This window comes from Esox lucius, chromosome 8, assembly GCF_011004845.1.
Source record: "Esox lucius isolate fEsoLuc1 chromosome 8, fEsoLuc1.pri, whole genome shotgun sequence".
Taxonomy (NCBI): Eukaryota; Metazoa; Chordata; class Actinopteri; order Esociformes; family Esocidae; genus Esox; species Esox lucius.
The window spans coordinates 22,626,858-22,649,887 of NC_047576.1; the positions used below are offsets into that span (position 1 = coordinate 22,626,858).

Genomic DNA, 23,030 nt, shown 5'->3' on the forward strand with positions numbered 1-23,030 from the left:
TATTCACTTTAAAAACATAGTAGGCAATACAGCACAGTGGTATATTGCCAATTATAATAGAAGTATAGGCAATGTGATATTGATTTTTTTTATCTGTAAAGGAAATGGGGATTTTATTGTCATAAAAAGATAATGACTAGCAGGCTATTTAATGGTAATTTACAGAAATGCATAGGACTAATCTAAACAGAGAGGTCTGCACAGAGATTCTCACTTGTACAAAGGGTGTCAAGTGTATTTATAACTTCATGGCTTCCCACACTTGAAAAGGGAAGGAATTGACCAGACTCAGGATTTCACTCGTTCTTCAATTTATTTGACCAGTAACAAGAAAGCTGAAAAACCTTTAAACATACAAAAAAGAACACATTAAATAAAGCTCAATATTTCCCATTAAATACAATACAACACGGAACATCAAGCAAAGGGTAAGTATTTTTTACACATAGATATTAGATAGACATAGATATTTCATTTTGTTATCCCATGTAAACAGTGTAAATCTGGCATTGCATACCCAGAAAGCCAGCTCTACTTTTAGACCTATTTCCTTTTAAAGTAACCTGTTATTGTTTGTTTACCCTTGATCATTCTATACAGCATTTCCATATTTTATTCATAATTTCACCTAAATGAAATCAAGCATTCTAAACCATTAACTGTGAATTAGAACAATACTAATAGGTTCAGAAATGGTTAAATATCTTTGTACAAACTAACAATTCACCCTTTGTATTTAAATGAAGAAAAATTACTTCAAGAAAACTTTCAGAAACTTCATCAAGGACATATCTTCAACAATGATTACCAATTTAAACAGCTTAAAACAAGGACTTTAGCCACTTGCAAAGGCAATTACACATGTACAGAAATGTTTTAGCCTCAATCTACTAATAGTGCAATAAACAATGTATCAACAGACCACACATTTCGTTTGCCCATACAAACTACTACGCAGCCAGCAATCACATTTACAGTCTTCAAAGTCCAGTAAAGAGATGTGAGCTTACCGGTAGCCCCTTTGATCTTTTTCCATGAGTTTTAATTCTGTGATTCTTCAGCGATTTCTCTTTTCTTTCACTGTTCTTAGCTGCATTGCAAACCTGAACAACCTTGCTCTGCTTGTATTGTCTGAAGGTTTCTGACGTGCACTGCTAATTAGTTTAATTTCGCTCACCTGCTGAGGTGCACTGCGGAGCCGCGCTCTGTCACATGCACACGCACTCAGACACACCTCCCAGCAGATCGCCGCAACAAAGGGGGTAAAGTCATGTTGAAACTGCATTGATTATTTTGTGCTTCCATAAGTCTGAAGCAGGCGATCCTGTGGCCTAGATAGGTGGGGTCCATTCTGTTTTTAACTTGGCTAGCTTGTGTAAGAAGGATATTATTAGTTCTACAAAGAGAGATGTTTTCATTTACAGTTTTCATCCCACCTGAGAAAGGGAGACGAAGGTTCAGACGCCCAGCATTAGCTCATTTGTGTTTTCAGGTTCAGCTTTTACAGTTCATTTCAAAACTAAAGGTAAGGGCTAGGCTAAGTACTGAGTTTCCCTTTTGATTGGCTGAAACATTGTGTTTTTGTTCTGTGTTTTTTTCTTAAATCCTTTGTACAACCAGTTGTCACTGTTCAGGTTATAATCTCCCCTACACATTGGTGCAAAATATAAAATGTTTCATTGAAAGTTGGAGAAGTTATTCAAAGAGGGAGCAATACACAATTTCATACATTTTTATAGCACACAAAATCATAGAATAAGCACAAATTATTTTCTTACACTACTTCTGCTGGCTTTCTCAAGAAGGGGAATGACATTTTTAATCCTTTATGGTATATTAATAAAATTAATTTTCTAATGGTCCTTATAATATATGTTGGTTATTTTGAGGGAACCATGGTTCATCTTCCACCATGCTGAAATGGCAATGTCCTGTCTGTAGGAGATCCTTTGAAGTTTCAGTAGGAATGACAATGGGGCCTTTTAATTCCAGGTCTCTTGAGGAAGAGGTGAAAGGGTGATTGGGCTGCTGTTTCAAAGACATCAAGGTGGATATATTAAAGTCATGGTTGACTTAATGCCAGGCATGAGGTTCCGACATAATCAACATTCATATGAAGTCAAAATAATTCATATTACTGCTTCGTAGGTTAAGCTGTATCAGAACTTTCACTTAAAACGAGGTGTGAAAGGGCTCACTCCTGAATCAGCGTCACATCAACAGTGAAAAAGCTGTTATGGTTCCGGGAACAATCCAGAGGCAGCTACATGTACCAGGTCAGCCCCTCACCTGCCCAGCTAACTCCCATTAGGACCTTGTCATGGCAAGTATATAAAGGTCCCAGCAGGGAGCTATGGGCCGTGGGAGATAAAGAAGTAGGAGAAGATGCAGCAACTGCAGGGAACACTTTGGAGACGCTACTCCTCATGCCACAATACCCTAGTGACGCAGAATATTTACGAAGAGGAAGACAGGATACAGAAGTCCCTCAGGTTTCAATCGCCTGTACCAGTTCCTCCTAAATCCCCATCTTGAGGCCACCCGAATGATGAATCAGCTACCCCAGGATAGAGGTTTACCCTTTAATTTCCCCTGTCCTCCTCCACGTCCATTAATAAAACGCCATTCCAGAGCTCTACACACTATTATGAGTTGAATGAAAAAAGATTTTGGGATCACAACCTCAAATATATATATTTTTTTTATTAAATAATCGAACAACGTCCGTTATAGAAATTTGGCACAGGTCCAACAGAGGCTATGACTCAAGAGCATCTCCTTGGCATTGTGGATCTGAACCAATGCTACTAGGATATGGGACCCGATTTTATCAATCAAGCTCAAGCATAAATGGGAGTAAACCATACATGGAATCATTTTACTCTAGGCAACTTTCCATTTTAATCTTGAAATCTTTGATTGTTATTAGATTACCTTACTCCACTTAGCCAAATGACTCACATAAATCCTGAAAGAGATAGTTGAGGCTAAGGTTTCAAAGACTGTGAACAATGCTGAATGTGCATACAAAAATAAGAGGTCTCTAGGAAGTATACAAACTGACAAAAAACTGTTGATTACTATTTCTAGTTTGAGTGATTTCAATATTTAAGAATTCAGTACAATATATTTTCAATTACTTAATAAAGTTGTTTCATATTATTGATCCTCTTTGTAGCACTGTTCAAGCAAGCCAGAATGTAGCATTTTATTTGGCATGCACTCACCATTTTACCACCTGTACATCTCTTTAAATCTTATAAAATGTGATTGCTTACTCCTTTTGGTGTTGCTGTTGAATTTCATAGCATGACATTGAATATTCCCCACAGGCTTTAAAGGGATGGTTTTCACCATACTGTACTACAGTGCTATTCAATTCTGAAACATTTCTGGCTTTATCCTCTACTAATAATATTGGGACTGATTCAGATCTGAGAGGCCAGGTGAAAGCAGTCAACTAACAGGTAGAACCAAAAACTAGAAATGTTTCGGCCCTCCAGGACCGAATTTGAATAGCCTTGCTGTACTGTATATGTTTTATTCAAGGTGTTTCAGTTCAAAGGTTATGAATGAGCACTGAGTCTAAGAACAATTTGAATTCCTCAATGATAATCTGCTACTGGTGTTTGAATTATGCTTTGAGGATTATTTGATAAGTACATTTTTATGCTCACATTCTAAATTCAATTGCATGTAGTGGTCTCCATGCAATATTGATAAATGGGGCTTCCAGTGTGATGGCCATGTATTAATTACAATTTCGAAGTGCAGGTACGTGCTTGTGTTCGAAAATACATGTAATTGTTTTTCTCTACATAAACAATCCAAGGTGTGACAGGGTCAACATTTCAAAATGGTTTGACATAGGGCCATACTGGACTTCAGTATTGGATTTTGTGTTTGTCCACTAGGAAATATATATATATATATATATATATATATATATATATATATATATATATATATATATATATATATATATATATATATATATATATAAATGACACACAAAAAAGTTGTTCCTTGCATAGTTTTATTTTGTGTGAATAAATGTTTTGTTTGACAAAACAAATACCTAGTTGTGCACGTGTATGACTCATAAAGCTATATTGCTACTTGCAATAAAAAAAAAAGAGACCACTGCACCTTTTTCATTCGTGGGTATTTCTGCCTTAAGTTTTGTCTTCAGCAAGTGAAATGCATGCTTTTTTTCCATTAAAAATATCCTGGGTGGCTTTTGCACTATGTTTTGGGTCATTGTCCCTCTGTATAGTGAAGCAATCAACTTCGCTGAATTTGGCTGAATCCAAGCAGACAATATAACTCTATACACTTCAGAATTCTTCCGGCTGCTTCTGTCTTCTGAGAGACTCCAATTCTAGACCATATTCATTATTTAACTGTAAATTGAATATCTTTTGGTAAACAGACAAAAGCTTTTCTAGGTATTGTATTTTGATGATTAGGCTGAAATGTGGTTAGAATGGGATTCATGTGTGGGCCTGTAACCATTAGCTTTCCTGATGGATGGTTAGCCACAACCAAGTACTTGTGTCTCTATTAAATGATTCCCAATAAAATAGGCTACTTAAATAGGCAATGGTATTAAGTTGTCAAGGTTGCTAGAGATTTTTATCTACAAACATTAATCATGGGAGAACTGTAATTTATGCAGAGCATGTAAGTTGTTTGTTAATTCCACTATTAGAATATGCTTTGGGGGAAACACGACTGACGATGACATTAAGCTAATGCTTAGCTTAGATTACCAAAAACAAGTGGTGGATTCACGCAACACAAAGTCTAGGGACCAGATGTTGAAGAGGGTGCGACTTATGGCTGACCTTTTAATTCTATGGTTTTTGGAGGGCGATTGAGTCGCGGGACCCAAGGAGAGATATTCCAATTTCTTGAAAAGTTGTTAGCATCTTGCAACAATGCCTTTCTTTTTTTAACTTTGTCTATTCTGATTATCCTTTTCTCTTTTTACTCTCTTTAATCTCTTAGCTTCATCTGTCACATGTCAGTCTGTCAATCCAATTAAAACTAATTACGTCAGGTCAGGTGACACACAGAAGGCCGCTTGTTTGGACTCATACCAAAGGTTAGTTTAAATCCAATGTAAGATTTTTGTGATGACAAAGATAAATCATGTCAGAACTTTTATTCACTTTTAATTGTCACCTATAATGTGAACAATTCAATTGAAAATCAAACTGAAATCTTCTAGGGGGAAAAATGAAAAATAAAAACCTTACAATAACCTGGTTGCATAAATGTGCACACCCTATTATAACTGGGGATGTGACTGTGTTCAGAATTAACCAATCACATTCAAACTGTTAAATAGAAGTCATTACACACCTGTCATAATTTAAAGTGATTAATCACAAATAAAGTTCAGCTGTTCAAGTAGGATTTTCCTGACATTTTCTTAGTTGCATCTCAGAGCAAAAGCCATGGTCCGCAGAGAGCTTCCAAAGCATCAGAGGGATCTCATTGTTGAAAGAGTCAGGAGAAGGGTACAAAATAATTTCCAAAGCATTACATATACTATGGAACACAGTGAAGACAGTCATCATCAAGTGGAGAAAATATTACACAACAGAGACATTACCAAGAACTGGACGTCCCTCCAAAATGTATGAAAAGACGAGAAGAAAACTGGTCAGGGAGGCTTCCAAGAGGCCTACTGCAACTTTATAGGAAATGCAGGAATTTCTGGCAAGTACTGGTTGTGTGCTACATGTGACAACAATCTCCCATATTCTTCATATGAATGGGCTATGGGGTAGGGTGGCAAGACGGAAGCCTTTTCTTACAAAGAAAAACATCCAAGCCCAGCTGAAGTTTACAAAAACAAACCTCAAGTCTCCCAAAAGCACGTGGGAAAATGTGTTATGGTCTGATGAAACCAAGGTTGAACTTTTTGGCCATAATTCCAAAAGGTATGTTTGGCGCATAAACAACACTGCACATCACCCAAAGAACACCATACCCACAGTAAAGCATGGTGGTGGCAGCATCATGCTTTGGGGCTGTTTTTCTTCAGCTGGAACCGGGGCCTTAGTCAGGGTGGAGGGAATTATGAACAGTTCCAAATACCAGGCAATTTTGGCGCAAATCCTTCAGGCATCCGTTAGAAAGCTGAAGATGAAGTTCAACTTTCAGCACGACAACAACCCAAAGCACACATCCAAATCCACAAAAGCATGGCTTCCCCAGAAGAAGATTAATGTTTTGGAATGGCCCAGCCAGAGCCCAGACCTGAATCCAATTGAACATCTGTGGGGTGATTTGTTCACAGGACATGTCCTCGCAATCTGACAGATTTGGAACGGTTTTGCAAAGAGTGGGCAAATATTGCCACATCAAGCATGTGCCATGCTAATAGACTCCTACCCAAAAGTTCTGTAATAAAATGAAAAGGTGCTTCAACAAAGTATTAGCTTGATGGTGTGCAAACTTATGCAACCAGGTTATTGTGAGTTTTTTATTTTTCCCCCTCAAAAATGTCAGTTTGTTTTTCAACTGTTCATGTTATAGGTCACATTAAACGTGGAAAAAGTTCTGACATTATATATCTTTCTTTCACTCTTGTATATCACAAGAATCTGGCATTTTAACAGGGGTTTGTAGACTTTTTATATCCACTGTACTTGGTACCTTGTTCAAGAGCACAATGGTTGGAGATGGTAGACCAGCAACCTTCTAATTAGATTTACTTGGGCGACAATTAGATGCTACCAGTTATTGTGGTAATGTAAGGGCTGTGACACTCTGGTCTAACAGTCCAATTTGGAAAACAGACCACTTATTTTAATTCCAGGTCAACTACTGTCCATAGTGTACAATAAAACAGCATGTCTTTAACAAAATGCACAGTTTTTTAAGATTTCTGTTTGGGGCTGTTGTAGGAAATTAGACTCCCTATACATGTGATCTTTGTAATCTACAAGAATGTCTGAATAACCCCTTGCCTTGTATTATCTTTTGTTAGTTTCCAATAGATGGACAGAAACAACAGCATGAGGTGAGTTAGCGATCGGTGGTAAGACGAAAGACAAGTGATCACAAGGCCTAAAATCACTGCAGTGTGCCCCACCTTTAGATAGATTTTTGCTATGTAATGAATTGTAAATACATGTCATATATGGTTAATTAAAACTGCATAATTATACAATTTCTGTCATATATGTTGTATGTTGTTGGGTGGACTGTGCAAACTGACACTTACCACTTGTTTGGATCACTGTGCAAATCAGACTGAGTAGCGCCAGGTGTCAGTGGGCAGACTCACTAATGGGGGTGGATTAGTGTTTGGTGGATACAGCCAAGGCCTACTGCATGGAGGGTGACAGAGAGGGAGGGCACAAGCATTAGCTTGTGGAAATCTGCTTGTGGAAAGCATTACGAGGAAATCTGAAGATCTATGGAACAACGGTGCGCAGTGCCGATGAACCAACTGGACATCGTACTACGCTCAATGCTTGCTAAGTATCATTGAAGTGACAAGATAAATATTGCGTGTCACAGGGGGAGCGTGTCACAGGGGGAGCAGCGAGTGTATTGATCAGCAACCATTTTCTGTTCTGCTAGATGCCAAGACCGGGAGGGAGCCGGAGGAAGAGCTCTGACGGTTGGACACAGGAAACGATAACTACACCAGGCTAAGTGTTAATAAAGATCGGTACATGGAAAGACCAGGTTTAACCAGAAGATGTACAGGCGCTGGCCTGTTGTGGGAGGCGGACATTCTCGGGCACTAGTCTATTGTGGGAGGCAGACATTCTCCAGTGTTGTAATCGCCAATATACCAATGTGACAATAGACATTATATCTGTACTGGCTGTCGGATTTCGCGACCAGTACAGATTATTTTAATCTTAATATTATTATCGTGTGGTATATTAATATCTGCTCGGTATCGCCAGGGAGGGACATAATCAGCTGGCAGGAGGGGGCTGGGTGGTATTATTCCCTGAGGGGTTGTACCATATCTATGGAGTGTAACTAACTGTGGCTACTTATCTGATTGGTCTGTGAATGTCTACTGTAGTCCCTTGGTGATATCTTTTATGTGCATTTATGAAATTATAATAAAGTAAATTGTAAACGGGTCATCTGTGAGCCTGAGAGATCTGTCCTGGCGGCACTTGGCTGCGACATAATAAAAAATTGGATTCAGGTCTGTCGTACGTGAGGGCCAGTCAATGGCATTAATGCCTTCATCATCCAGGAACTGCCTACACACTCTGGCCACATGAGGCAGGGCATTGTACTGCACCAGGAGGAACCTTGGTTTTAAATGTGGACAAGACAAAGAAGATGTGCTGTGGGAGCCGGTCATACACCTGACCTCCCCCATCCTCACTCTGAACCTCTCAGGCTGGAGGGGCAGCTCGTGGAACACGTCTCAGGTATCTGGGAACTGAGATAGAGGATGAGATAGAGGATTCACCCTGCAATGCAGTGAAGAACAGTCTGCAAAAAGGCCCATCAGCGCATGTTCCTTCTAAGGAAGCTGAAAGGTTTTGATGTCAAAAACATCATTTTAAAAACAGTATACAAGTCACTCAATGAATCAGTCCTCATTGCATCCTGGTACAACTTCCTCACAATAAATAACATGACAAAACTTAGAAGAATCATCAAAGAAGTAAACAAGGTAACCGGCACAACCCAGGCCCTACTTTCAACACTAAACACACAATACGTAAGAAGAAAGGCCACATCAATCACACAGGACAATTCACACACCCTACAAGCCTCATTCTAGCTACTCCCATCAGGCTGCCACTTCAAGGCTCATCTGGCCAAGATGAAAATATACAAAGACTCATGTATACCCACTGCCATAACCATTTTAAACAAGTAGACTTTCAATTTGTATTATTGTCTCTGTTAATGTCTCTGTTACATGTTTGTGTGTGATCCTATGTTTTTCTATGTTTTTATGTGAACCCTAACCTAGGATGAGTTCCTGTCATGTCATGTGGTGACCCATCTAACGATGGGTCTGAGGAATTCATCCCGGTACCTAACAGGTACCTAACAGACTTCCATGTTGGCTAGCACGTGGAAGTCTGTGCGACCCTCCAAAGATATGCATCACTGAACCACCGCCAAACGGTCATGCTGGATGATGTTGCAGGCAGCATAACGTTCACCACCGCATCTCCAGACTCTTTCACGTCTGTCATGTGCTCAATGTGAGTCTGCTCTCATCTGTGAAGCGAACAGGGCGCCTATGGCGGACCTGCCAATTCTGGTGTTCTCTGGCAATTGCCAATCAAGCTGCACGGTGCTGGGCTGTTAGCACAGGTCCCACTAGAGGACATGGGGCGCTCATGCCACCCTCATGGAATCAGTTTCTGACCGTTTGGCTCTGGCAGTGCTCCTCCTGTTGCTTCCCGTACAAAGGAGCCGATTCCGGTCCTGTTAGGATGCCGTTTGCCCCAAAACACAGAGACAACACACACGGAGGCAGATAGCTGTCAGAGATGTTTATTTGAACAGTCAAACTTAATCGTGCAAAGAGGGGGAATTTGGGCAGTGCAGCTTCTGGATGGTAGTGAAGCGCGAGGCAGGCAGGCATGCAGGCAGGCAGAGAGGAATCCAGGGCAGAACTGAGAATCAGAGTGGACAGTCTGAGAAAGTCCAGTCTTGACTCACTGACGGAAATCCAGGGGGAATGTGAGTAAGCAGTGCAGGGTGGAAGTCGGCAGCTCAGCAGAAAGCGGCAGAGAATGGCTCAACAGGTCTCAGCGGGGAGGCAGTGAAGCAGGTAACTCAGGTAAGTAGCAGCAGCAGCAGTCTGAGCGGGATCACAAGTGTAGACTAACAATCTGGCGCCGAAGAGGTGAATATACAGTTGCTGGTCATAAAATTAGAATATCATCAAAAAGTTGATTTATTTCAGTAATTCCATTCAAAGAATGAAACTTGTATAATGTATACATTCATTCCACACAGACTGATATATTTCAAGTGTTTATTTTTTTTAATTTTGATGATAACTGACAACTAATGAAAACCCCAAATTCAGTATCTCAGAAAATTTGAATATTGTAAAAAGGTTCAATATTGAAGACACCTGGTGCCACACTCTAATCAGCTAATTAACCCAAAACACCTGCAAAGGCCTTTAAATGGTCTCTCAGTCTTGTTCTGTAGGCAACACAATCATGGGGAAGACTGCTGACTTGACAGCTGTCCAAAAGACGACCATTGACACCTTGCACAAGGAGGGTAAGACACAAAAGGTCATAGCTAAAGAGGCTGGCTGTTCACAGAGCTCTGTGTCCTAGCACATTAATAGAGAGGCAAAGGGAAGGAAAAGATGTGGTAGAAAAAAGTGTACAAGCATTAGGGATAACCGCACCCTGGAGAGGATTATGAAACAAAACCCATTCAAAATTGTGGGGGAGATTCACAAAGAGTGGACTGCAGCTGGAGTCAGTGCTTCAAGAACCACCACGCACAGATGTATGCAAGACATGGGTTTCAGCTGTCGCATTCCTTGTGTCAAGCCACTCTTGAACAAGACACTGCGTCAGAAGCATCTTGCCTGGGCTAAAGACAAAAAGGACTGGACTGCTGCTGAGTTATGTTCTCTGATGAAAGTAAAATTTGCATTTCCTTTGGAAATCAAGGTCCCAGAGTCAGGAGAAAGAGAGGCACATAATCCACGTTGCTTGAAGCCCAGTGTAAAGTTTACACAGTCAGTGATGGTTTGGGGTGCCATGTCATCTGCTGGTGTTGGTCCAATGTGTTTTCTGAGATCCAAGGTCAACGCAGCCGTCTACCAGGAAGTTTTAGAGCACTTCATGCTTCCTGCTGCTGACCAACTTTAGGGAGATACAGATTTCATTTTCCAACAGGACTTGGCACCTGCACACAGTGCCAAAGCTACCAGTACCTGGTTTAAGGACCATGGTATCCCTGTTCTCAATTGGCCAGCAAACTCGCCTGACCTTAACCCTATAGAAAATCTATGGGGTATTGTGAAGAGGAAGATGCGATACACCAAACCCAACAATGCAGAAGAGCTGAAGGCCACTATCAGAGCAACCTGGCCTCTCATAACAACTGAGCAGTGCCACAGACTGATCGACTCCATGCCACGCCACATTGCTGCAGTAATTCAGGTAAAAGGAGCCCCAACTAAGTATTGAGTGCTGTACATGCTTATACTTTTCATGTTCATACTTTTTAGTTGGCCAACATTTCAAAAAAAATAAAAAATTTGTAGTGGTCTTAAGTAATATTCAAATTTCCTGAGATACTGATTTTGGGATTTTCCTTAGTTGTCAGTTATAATCATCACAATTAAAAGAAATAAACATTTGAAATATATCAGTCTGTGTGTAATGAATGAATATAATATACAAGTTTCACTTTTTGAATGGAATTACTGAAATAAATCAACTTTTTGATGATATTCAAATTTTATGACCAGCACCTGTACTTCAGAGGTGATGAATGGAATGAGCTGCAGCTGTGTGGAAACTGTGCAGGAGTGAATGGCCACGCCCCTTGACCTAGTTCTTCCCTGGTCACGTCTCTCACAGCCTCAGGTGCAGACGAACACAACACAGACAGAGAGAACAGGGGGAAAAGGGCCACAGACAGGAAAGGAGAACACAGCCAACCCATAACAGGTCCAGCTGCTGGGTTGATGCCTTTCTACAGACTGTCCAGGTCTCCTCATGTAATAGCCTGTCTCCTGGTATCTCCTTCATGCTCTTGAGACTGTACTGGGAGACACAGCAAACCTTTTTGCCATGGCATGTATGGATGTGCCATCCTGGAGGAGCTGCACTACCTGTGCAACCTGAATGGGCTGCAGGTACTGCCTCATGCTACCAGTAGTGACAAGGACACTAGCAAAACACAACACTAGAGAAGAATCAGTCATTAAGGATAAAGAGAGAGCAATTGACTTGGTGTTCTACTGTGATATTACGTGTTCCTTAATTTATTCGGGCAGTTTATTTACATGTTGTGTTTATATTTGTTATTATGCGCGCATAATAACAAGCTAAAATGTCCAGTCGCTGCAGTGTGCAGTATTTACGTATTTTGGTATATCTTCCCACAATGCACTGTTGTTAACATATGGCGGTTCTATTATGCTGAACAACATTAGTTTGCTATAAACACAAATGCATTCAGGCCTACACTAGCGAAAGTACATAAATGAACTGCAATCTACTTTACTCAAACAAATGTTTATCTTTCTACATTCCGTTTACCTTTCTGCCTTGCTATGTATATCTATCCATCCCCACTCTTACTCTCCTTGACTCATTCAGTCCTACTCCCCACACTAAAGGACTAAAATAACTACAATTAGGTTCCCTTGATATTACTGCAAACATATTAGCAGAAGAAGGACTTTGAAAGTTCAATGTACTTCAATGTAGTCTCTTCATGTGTTAATAGATTTGGCTGAGCATATGCGTTATGACAAGGATAGTTTATTAGAAACATTAATAGCAAATATATGGGGGAATAATCTAGTGTACCAGATTTGGCAAACAAATCTTGTGTAAAGAACCACTACCTTTTTTACATTTATCATACTGTTTTTTGTTGTCATATCATAAAATGAATCATTTACTAATTTAATTACACTTTCAGCTTGATCCTGTAAAACAGAAGTCTTCAACCCACTCCTTAGAGACACCCAGCCATTTAATGTAATTGATGTATTCCAGAGCAAGCACACCGAATTAGACTTGTCAACTAATATTCTACCCCTTAAATTGTGAATCAGGTGTGCCTGTTCAGTGTTACAACTAAATTGTGAAATGTCTGGGGAGAAGCAAGAAAGACTAAAAAATACCTAGATATTGCCTTCTTTAGAGAGCTCAGAAGTGCACTATTGCCTCGTGACATTATCTATGATACGAGATTGGAGGAGATGTCCTTGGCACACAAAAAGTTGAGTAATCAGAAGTTAATGTGATACCATAAGCAACTGAACACTGACATTGCATCCATGTTGTCTATGATCTTTATGGAGTCAATGCCCTGAAGTATGCGTGCTAATGTTTTTCAGTAGATTAACATCTTAACTAGTTTGAATGAAGGAATGGGCAAAATAAACAACATAGTCATTTTCAGTTTCATAGACGATTTGGGATTTACATACTGTAGAGTACAGTTCTATGGCAATGTAAAGTGGGAAAGTGGACTGACATTTGGACAAATAATAAGACACTCTTAGCTATGATGTGACAGCCTTGAACCCTACACAGACCAGTGTGTCATAGCCAATCAAATTTACATTAGGCTTGTATGCTACTAAAGCATTTCCCACATGGACCATTTCTGTTTGAATTAAAATGTGTGTTCACATGTGCTAGCAGACTCATGGTTTTAGGTAATAAGAAAGCATTTTTAAAGACACAAATTTCCCACAACAGTTAACTGCAAATATGTTTACAGTACAGGATTCAGAGAATTGCTGAACGAAAAACAAAGAACAGGAAGGTTCTTTGTTCCTCAGGTGCAAACATCAACAATAAAACGAATAGCCTTAGAGATAAGCTAAAATGTAATGAGTGAACAGTATCTAAAACCTATTTTTTTAGCATCTAGTTTCTGTCAAAATAGCAAAAGTACTTCTGAAGCCTGTCTGCAATTGCATGCTCCTGTCCCTGGTACCAATCCATATGAGAAGGAAATGGACATTTGATAGAAGCCAATGCATTTGATTGTTGGTTAACGTACATTTATTGTCACCGATGATTCCAAGGAGTCAACAAATGAATGTAACCCAGGAATGTAATTATTAAAGAGAGTATGGAGTTGCATTACAAGTATCAAACATAGCAGATATTTGACATTACAAGAGCAAAATGCATGCAGGCAGGCTAAGTAAAAACCAGAGGCAAGCATTTATTAAAAATATCTCTCTGTTATGAATCAATGTGGATCTGGGGGATTTTTTATGACCAATTATCCCACTTCAATATCAGTGGACACATTCCAGTTTATGCCTTCCTGGGCAGTGTCTGTTTAAATCATTGACCAAGCCTAAACAAGTAATGTATTCATTTTGTTGTAGCCACATACAGTAGATGTCATAGGATTTATATGATACAGTTGTGCTCAAAAGTGTGCATACCCTTGGAGAATTGATAATACAGATCTGGAAAAAATGAAGAGATCATTGCACCTTGTTCTTTCCTTTCCAAAAAAAGTTGAAAAGGAACATTTTGAGTGAGGAACAGAAGCGATTGTTTGCAGCAGTCTCTTAATTTTAACCCTTCTGTTCCTCACAGAAAACATGAGTGAGCATTCAGCATTCACATTCAACTGAAGGTCATGACAGAATGGCACAATCATAAAACAAAACATGGCAACAAAGAAAAATATGAACTGAACCCAGTTCAAAAGTCTGTATACCCCTAGTTCTTTATACTGTTTATTGCCCCCTTTAGCATCAATGACAGTGTGCAGTCTTTTGTAATAGTTGTCTACGAGGCCCCGAATTTTTGCAGGTGTTATAGCTGCCGATTTGTCTTGGTCATCTTGCATGAACCGCACATTTCAGATCTCCCCAGAGTGGCTTGATGATATTAAGGCCACTCTAGAACCTTCACCTTTTTCTGCTGTAACCACTGAAGGGTCAACTTGGCCTTGTGCTTAGGGTCATTGTCGTGCTGGAAAGGCCAAGAGCGTCCCATGCCAGCTTTCGTGCAGAATAATACAAATTGTCTGCCTTTATTTTCTGATAACATGCTGCATTCATCTTGTCATCAATTTTCACAAGATTCCCCGTGCGTTTAGATCTCACCAGCCCCCAAAAAACATCAGTGTGCCACCGCCATTCTTCACTATAGGCCTTGTTGACCCCTCTCTAAACATAGCACTCATGTGGTAACCAGGCTTTTTTGTGGCATTGGCGCAGTAAAGGCATCTTTCTGGCAACTTGACCATGCAGCTCATTTTTGTAAAGGTATCGTTGTATTGTGCTCCTTGAAACAACCACATTGTCTTTTTCCAGATCAGCCTGTATTTCTCCTGATGTTACCTGTGGGTTTTTCTTTGTATCCCGAACAATTCTTTTGGCAGTTTTGGCTGAAATCTTTCTTAGTCTACCTGACCTTTGCTTGGTACCAAGAGATCCCCAAATGTTTAACTTATTAATAAGTGATTGAACAGTACTGACTGGCATTTGTAAGGCTTTGGATATGTTTTTATATCCTTTTCCATCTTTATAGAGTTCCACAGACATTAACTGCAATTTAAAAAGCCACAGGTGTGGGAAATTCCCCTTTAATTGCCATTTTCAACTGTGTGTGTCTGTAATAAGGCCAAATATTCAAGGGTATGTAAACTTTTGATCAGGGCCATTTGGGTATTTTCTGTTATCATTATGATTTAAAAAGGAGTCAAACAAATATGTGATAATTAATGGCTTCATAATAATGAAGCTATTCACATTTGTTGCTTGCTAACTAACCAAAATGGTACCTGCATATCTAGCCCAAAGCAAAGAGGCGGCTGGATATCTAGCTGTAGCCATCTTAAATACCAGCGTAAGGACTGACGATGGATCTGAGGATTTCATCCCGATACCTAAAAGCAGTAGGGGGACCGTTAGCTAGCACGTGGAGGTCTGTGCAACCCTCCAAGGATATGCCTCCCCAGACCATCACTGACCCACGTTCACCACAGCGTCTCCAGACTCTTTCATGTCCATCACATGTGCTTAGTGTGAATCTGCTCTCTTCTGTGAAGAGAATGGGGCACCAATGGCGAACCGGACAATTCTGGTGTATCTGGTGAATGCCAATTGAGCTGTACAGTGCTGGGCTGTGAGCACAGGTCCCACTAGAGGATGTCAGGCCCTCATGTCACCCTCATGGAGTCTGTTTCTGACAGTTTGGTCAGAAACATGCACACCAGTAGCCCTCTGGATATCATTTTGCAGGGCTCTGGAAGTGCTCCTCCTGTTCCTCCTCGCACAAAGGAGATACCAGTCCAACTACTGGGTTGATGTCCTTCAACAGACTGTCCACCTATCGTCATGAAATGGCCTGTCTCCTGGTATCTCCTTCATGCTTTTGAGACTGTACTGGGAGACACAGCAAAACTGTTTGCCATGGCATGTATCATCCTGGAGCAGCTGGACTACCTGTGCAAACTGAATGGGTCTGCAGGTACCGCCTCATGCTACCAATAGTGACAAGGACACTAGCAAAACGCAAAACTAGAAAATAATCAGTCATGAATGATAAGAAGAGAGCAATTGACTTATTGACTTGGTGTTATACTGTGATATTACGTTTTCCCTTAATTACAATCTTTAGATTGCTGAAGAGATTGCAATGTTGGAGTCCCTGTCAGACCAGGAAATAGATTAAATTGTATTAGAAAACATTAAAGAACCTCGACAACGAAGTATGTCACAAATGAAGAGCTCCGATTGCAATGTTGTTAGCCATGGACATTGAATCAATTCAACCAGAATGTCAAATAATGGGCGTCCAGATTACAATATTTTCAGCAGTTTCAATTTCATCTGCAGTAGAAATCATTTTCATCCAGTGTAGCTATGTTGATGCCTAAGTGACACAGTGTTGCCAGATTTTGCAGGAGAAACAAGCAACCAAGACTGCCAAAAGAAGCCCAAAACAAGTAACTTGTTGCTGCAGAAGATGCCCCAAAAATAATGCCTTTTTTTAACACACTTAAGTAGGTGTATTATGTTATGGCGCATTCCAGCACTTTGTATCAGCAGTAAGTGAAAGCTGTAGTTTTACTATTTATTTGAGCAATTCTGTGTATTTGTGTATAATTCATTAACTGTATATGTATAAATATAATTAATTAACTGTCGTACACACAGTACTGTCCAACTGCTGTCTGTGGACATGTTGCTACGGTGTTATTATGCATGAAATACCACTTAATGCATTTATATCAATTGGTGTTGGTAACAACTGCTAACCTGGCTAGTTGTATGGTAATTTTTTTAAGTAGGGTGAGATCAGCTGGTTTGACACATTTGGTTTAGATTCACCCTAAAACGATTTTAGAGAATTGGCGGCAAACCAGTTTGGATTGTTACTTTTGAAGTCATAGCTTTGACTGACTTTTGAACATGTAGAGCTACTGTTTGTACGAGTGTATATTTACACATGTATATACATGTATGTCTGTTGTTTAAGAAAGCATCAGACCCCACCATGTACCACCTTAATGAGAAGTTAGTAGTCATGGTGAACCTGAATGAAGTTGAACACACAGGTTAGTGTAAGAAATTACAATATATCCTGCTGGAGAACACAAGAAACAGGTAAAAGCAGCCAATGTGACCACCAAACATGGCCTCAATAATCTCACAAAAGTATGGATAGGGTAGGCCATTGAGAATCATCCAAGGCAAAGGGTCAGAGGAACTTATCATAAGAATAATAGACATTGCCAGACCTGTTTGCATTAGAAAACAGTATATATGTCACCGGTCAGTGACTTTTTATTGTGTTTCGGATAGCAGCACTGAGGCCGCATCCAGCTCATCAACATCAGAAACTGTGAGCCAAATTAATTCCTAATGTTTTTTTTTGTATATAGTTATTGTTTTCAGCTGCAAAATGTTTGTACATAGTTGTTTTTCATGGTTATATTTTCTGTAATAGTAAATATCTGTTATTGTTATAATATAATGTGTAATTTTTATATAACTGTTTCCAGTTCTGTTTCTTAATAAATTATTGTTTTGGATTTTACCTGAGCCTTTTTTGTAGGCAATGAGAAAAATGTGAGACAGTTACTTCAGGAAAATACTTCTTTACTGGTACACACAGAATGTACAATTGTAGCAATCAATATATTGATAAAATTATCAGCCGAATTATCCAATTCATTAGTTGAAAGACAAGATATAGTCTACTTATTTTCATCTTCCTGACTTGGGCACCCATGTGGGTGTTCCTGACATATCTCTGAAGCAGCAATGCAAATATTGTGTAGAAAACAGGCTGCGAATACGATCATCACCACAGCAACAATCTGCATGTTCTGCAGATCACAAAGACGTCTCCACTTTATGTTTCCGAAGGCTTGTTCAACAACCACCCTTCCACAGCTAATCTTGGGAGCAATCTGTACTCGCCCATCTTGTCCTGCCATGTTGTGAAGAAATTTGAGGCCCTTGAAATCCTGGCATCGTGAACCCTGACCAGGGGTCCAGCAAAAATGTCAATTAATCTCCCTCATCTACAATCCCCTGAAGGAGGACAGAGTAGAAGGCCTTTCTGTCATGTAGTCCCCTGTTATGGGTGGCTCCTGCATCCTGTATCCAGATTATTTATTGATGAATTTAGTGAACTGCTCTCTGTTATATCTGTTGATTATACACTCACCTAAAGGATTATTAGGAACACCTGTTAAATTTCTCATTAATGCAATTATCTAATCAACCAATCACATGGCAGTTGCTTCAATGCATTTAGGGGTGTGGTCCTGGTCAAGACAATCTCCTGAACTCCAAACTGAATGTCAGAATGGGAAAGAAAGGTGATTTAAGCAATTTTGAGTGTGGCATGGTTGTTGGTGCCAGACGGGCCGGTCTGAGTATTTCACAATCTGCTCAGTTACTGGGATTTTCAGGCACAACCATTTCTAGGGTTTACAAAGAATGGTGTGAAAAGGGAAAAACATCCAGTATGCAGCAGACCTGTGGGCGAAAATGCCTTGTTGATGCTAGAGGTCAGAGGAGAATGGGCCGACTGATTCAAGCTGATAGAAGAGCAACTTTGACTGAAATAACCACTCGTTACAACTGAGGTATGCAGCAAAGCATTTGTGAAGCCACAACACGCACAACCTTGAGGCGGATGGGCTACAACAGCAGAAGACCCCACCGGGTACAACTCATCTCCACTACAAATAGGAAAAAGAGGCTACAATTTGCACGAGCTCACCAAAATTGGACAGTTGAAGACTGGAAGAATGTTGCCTGGTCTGATGTGTCTTGATTTCTGTTGAGACATTCAGAAGGTAGAGTCAGAATTTGGCATGAACAGAATGAGCACATGGATCCATCATGCTTTGTTAACACTGTGCAGGCTGGTGGTGGTGCTGTAATAGTGTGGGGGATGTTTTCTTGGCACACTTTAGGCCCCTTAGTGCCAATTGGGCATCGTTTAAATGCCACGGCCTACCTGAGCATTGTTTCTGACCATGTCCATCCCTTTATGACCACCATATACCCAACCTCTGATGGCTACTTCCAGCAGGATAATGCACCATGTCACAAAGCTCGAATCATTTCAAATTGGTTTCTTGAACATGACAATGAGTTCACTGTACTGAAATGGCCCCCACAGTCACCAGATCTCAACCCAATAGAGCATCTTTGGGATGTGGTGGAACGGGAGCTTCGTGCCCTGGATGTGCATCCCACAAATCTCCATCAACTGCAAGATGCTATCCTATCAATATGGGCCAACATTTCTAAAGAATGCTTTCAGCACCTTGTTGAATCAATGCCACGCAGAATTAAGGCAGTTCTGAAGGCGAAAGGGGGTCAAAGACAAAATTAGTATGGTGTTCCTAATAATCCTTTAGGTGAGTGTATGATATATAATACTGATTCGTATAAAATAACAGTTTTGGTTCTATTAGATCTCAACACTACAGTTCAGGGGTGTCAAACCGTTCCACGGAGGTCCAAGTGTCTAGGTTTTTGGTTTTTCTTTTAAATTGGTTCCCAGTTCAGACCTAAACAACTAGGTTAAGGTAGAAACTAACCAATTAGTGACCTAATTAATCAATCAAGTACAAGGTGAAAGCAAAAACCTGCAGACACTCAGCCCTCCATGGAACAAGTTGGACACACCTCTGCTGTAGATCATAGAACACTTCTAGACTGGCTGGAAAATAGGGTAGGACTCTCTGGGACAGTCCTTGTTCAGGTCTTATTTAGATGGCCAGAGTTACTTTGTCACGATTGGCAATCATGAATCTGATAGGGTGGCTATGACATGCGGAATTCCCCATGAATCAGTTCCCGGACCACTTTTGTTCAATTAATCAATAAATATTGTATTTTTTTATAAAGCCCTTTTTACATCAGCAGTTGTCACAAAGTTCTTTTACAAAACTTCCGGCCTTAAACCCCAAGGAGAAAACAACAGTAGTGTTGAATTTCAGAGGCTAGGAAAAACTCCCTAAGAAGGCAGAAATTTAGGAAGAAACCTAAATAGGAACCAGGCTCAGAGGGGTGACCAGTCCTCTTTTGGTTTAATCTCTATATGCTACCTCTGGGCCAAATTCGACAAATCAATAACAATAGCTACCATAGCTATGCAGCTGATACTCAAATACATATGGCTCTCGAACCGTATAACAGGCTCAACAGTCTTACTGTGTCACTGTATAGAGCACATAAATACCTGGATGAACCAAAATTGTCTACAATTGAACCAAGATAAAACAGAGATTATTGTGTTTGGCAACAAAAATATTAGAACCAGTATATGTAAAGATGCTGCACACATCTGGAATAATCAATCAATCAAATGTATTTATAAAGCCCTTTTTACATCAGCAGACAAAACAACTGGCCTTAAACCCCAAGGAGCAAATGACAGTAGTGTTGAATTTCAGTGGCTAGGAAAAAAAACCTAGGAATGCCAAAATATAGGAAGAAACCTAGAGAGGACCCAGGCTCAGAGAGGTGACCAGTCCTCTTCTGTCTGTGCCAGGTGAACATATTAAGATTAAAATTATAATTCATAAATGCATGCGGGCTGACGCATGCATTTATAAAAGCATGACCTGATGGACAAGGAAAGGGACAACACGGGGGAGGGGGAGGTGTCAGCAGAGTGGCAGCTGAAATCGTCAGGCATCATCTCGATCTGCAACACAACCAGGAGGACTCTAGACAGGGACAGCAACGGGTCCCCCAAGCCAGTTACTCCGCAGATGTGAGCCAGGACCTCATGCCCTCCTAAGTTCAAAATGGGAGGAGACTGGGAAAATTCAGAAAATACATTCCTCATATCAACAATGATTTATAGTGGACAAGGAGAACTTAGTGTAGAAGGAGAACTGACCCTACTCCCCCAGCACAATAATATAGCAACACTGTGGCCCTATCTGGGGGAGGCCCCGGACATGGCCCAACAGGCAGGAAATCAATCCACCCACATTGCCAAGCATCAACCAAAGGGACACCCACCAACTGCAAACACCCTGAAGGAAGGCAGATTATTGCCAGCAGATTACAGCCCAATTGCACAAGTGCACAACAAAGAGACAACTAGTCAGTGACTCCACCCCTGAGAGGCATTGGAAGGAGGGCATCACAGTGGCAATGAGAGCCCACCTGGCAAGACAGCAAGGGTGGACAGTATCAAGCCTTTCTGGTCAACTTCACGCCCCCGGGCCAGGCTACACCTAATCATAGACCGTGCTGTAGAGATGAGTCTTTAGTAGACACTTGGAAGTTTGCACTGAGTTTGCATTTCTCACCTTAATTGCCAAATCATTCCACAGTAGTGGAGCTCTACGAGAAAAGGCCCTGCCTCTTCTGATAGAATAAACTAACAGAAGATCTTAAACGTATCAATTTTAAGGTTAAAAACACTCTTTTCACGCGCCTATGACTGAGTGCATAAAATTAACAACAGTTTTGTTTTATTATTATGATGTTTTATTGTATTTTTATATTCCTCTTTTTCTTTGTAAAGCACATTGAATTCCTTCTATGTTTTTATTTCATTTTTATTCTATGTCTATTTACCAATAAATAAGTGACAGAGCAGGGAGAGATCTAAAACATGCAAGGCAGGGGGGCGCCCAGGAGCAGTTGAGAAACACTGAACAAAAGAATGTTAGGCATTTAAATATTACAGTCCTATCTACTATCACTGCATCGTTTCTTCTAATTAACTTGAGCAGCTCAGGTTAGACAAAGTTAATTCAGGATGAGTGAAGTTTTCTTATCTTCTTTGAAATCACATTTATTACAACGGACGTTATTCGTATCCCATTTAGAAGAATAGGATTATAGATTATATAGGAAAATTAGGTTTATAATTAACGTTTAAATTACAATTTTCTGAACAGCACTCGACCATTACAGGTTAGGCTACTGGTTACGGAACGGCCGATTAAAACGTGATCAAAACATTTTCTACACAATGAAATACAATGAAAAACAAACATACCTTCTGCGTCTTCTCTCTCCTCCCATCATGTTTTTGAGGTCGACCTCATATTTTTACAAAGGCTTTCCTGGGGGTGTCCTTGTTTTCAGACTTTGGACACTGGAACGCAATCAACTTTGGTTAACTCCGGTGTAACTTCGTGCCAAGTTCCAAGTTCCAACTTACAAGGTAATTGGAACGCACCATAATTCTACGTACACACTGTCTGATCCCTCAACTTGCAAATTGCACAACTTCTAGCGAGCTGTCACTGAGTCTTCCCTAGCATGCGCACTGCCCGCTCGGTATCTTCCTTATTTATGCCAGCGACAACCAGTCAACCAGTACAGTATAGGGGAAATACCCGTCTCTGCAAATATTAATAAGTATTTAGTATTTTTAGTAGTGACTCCACTACTAAAAATGTACTACGACGATGCCAAATCAATGATTTGTCAATTTAATGGCTTGCCCCTTCAGACTCTTCAACAGGATACCACACCAGGTATATATATTGATTATACTGTTTTCCAATGCACCTGTGTATATTAAGTTCAGCAGTGAATTGCATTTACAAGTGGTTCATATTATTTTCTGTAATTCTTTCACAAACACGCTGAAGTACACCTGCAAGTGCATTTCACCAGTAAATCTATGGTCTACTTCCGGTTCCACAGAGGGCACAGTATCTGCACATTTTCACTATTTGCTTGTAAAACACGGTTTCCAAAAAAGTTGTGACACTGTAAAATGTAAGAAAAACAGAATGCAAAGATATGCAAATCATTTCAATCCTAGCTTCAATAAAAAATAGCACAAAGGCAACACATCAAATGTTGAAACTGA

At 40.2% G+C, this 23,030-nt stretch overlaps 2 long non-coding RNA genes across 2 annotated transcripts; one reads left to right on the forward strand and one right to left on the reverse strand.

Moving 5' to 3' along the window:
- Positions 1–387: 387 nt before the first annotated feature.
- Positions 388–3,839, forward strand: LOC105024862. The gene is made up of 3 exons (XR_829086.4): positions 388–1,525; positions 1,993–2,047; positions 2,149–3,839. It is a non-coding gene; the product is annotated as an uncharacterized LOC105024862 (long non-coding RNA).
- LOC109616012 lies at positions 1,536–22,365 on the reverse strand. Its single transcript, XR_002197050.2, has 3 exons — positions 22,206–22,365; positions 7,241–7,346; positions 1,536–2,028 (listed from the first exon to the last, which is right to left on the reverse strand). It is a non-coding gene; the product is annotated as an uncharacterized LOC109616012 (long non-coding RNA).
- Between the last annotated feature and the right edge of the window lie 665 nt (positions 22,366–23,030).